Source organism: Orycteropus afer, unplaced genomic scaffold (genome assembly GCF_000298275.1).
Source record: "Orycteropus afer afer isolate SDZICR_OR568_19922 unplaced genomic scaffold, OryAfe1.0 scaffold01023, whole genome shotgun sequence".
In the NCBI taxonomy this organism is placed as follows: Eukaryota; Metazoa; Chordata; class Mammalia; order Tubulidentata; family Orycteropodidae; genus Orycteropus; species Orycteropus afer.
Window position 1 is genome coordinate 62,344 of NW_006922610.1, and position 897 is coordinate 63,240.

At 36.8% G+C, this 897-nt stretch overlaps 1 non-coding gene across 1 annotated transcript; it reads right to left on the reverse strand.

The window, feature by feature from the left end:
- Window positions 1–259: 259 nt before the first annotated feature.
- LOC122151992 lies at window positions 260–366 on the reverse strand. The gene has a single exon (XR_006164363.1). It is a non-coding gene; the product is annotated as a U6 spliceosomal RNA (small nuclear RNA).
- Between the last annotated feature and the right edge of the window lie 531 nt (window positions 367–897).

Consider the following 897-nt stretch of genomic DNA (forward strand, 5'->3'; position numbering starts at 1 on the left):
TTTTTCAGCAACTTGAGGAATCTATAAACTATTTTCTGTCCGCCATTTAAAATAATTTGTTCTATTTTGCTATTCCTTCAATTTTCTCATCTGTGTGTTCTCCTGCCTGACTGATCTTTCAATTGGTGTTTTGTTTGGAATATCTACACAATTCTTTTATCTATCTATCTATCTATTTATCTATCTATCTATTTACTTATTGTGATTTGGGTGAAAGTTTACAGAGCAAATTCACTTTCCATACAGAAGTTCACATACGAAAAATATGGAATGCTTCATGAATTTGCGTGTCATCCTTGCACAGGGGCCATGCTAATCTTCTCTGTATCATTCCAACTTTAGCACATGTGCTGCCGAAGAGAGAACTGGAATATCTACATAATTCTTGATTGTGGATTTGAAGCAAATCTTATTTGCTTTGTATTTCATTATATATCCCAAGGAGCCCTAGTGGTACAGTGGTTAAACACTCGGCTGCTAATGAAAAGGTAAGTGGTTTGAACTCACCAGACATTTGGCAGGAGAAAGATGTGGCAGTGTGGTTCCATAAAGATTACAGCCTTGGAGATCCTATGGAGCAGTTCTGCTCTGTCCTGTAAAGTCACTGTGAATTCCAGTCAGAATTCAACTGGATGACTTTTACTTATTTATTTATTTTTTAAATCTGAAAGGCTGACTTTCTTTCACATAAAATGTCCTCTAGAGTCCAGAAATCTAACTATGAGTATGAAAAATCTCTGATACATTTTTGGATGCTTAACTTTCATTTCATATTATTGTAATCTGGCTTGTTGTTGTTGCCGGGTGCTATAGAGTCATCTCCGACTCATAGCGACCTTATGCACAGCTGAATGAAAACACCACCTGGTCCTGAGCCAGCTCCATAATTCTTGCTGT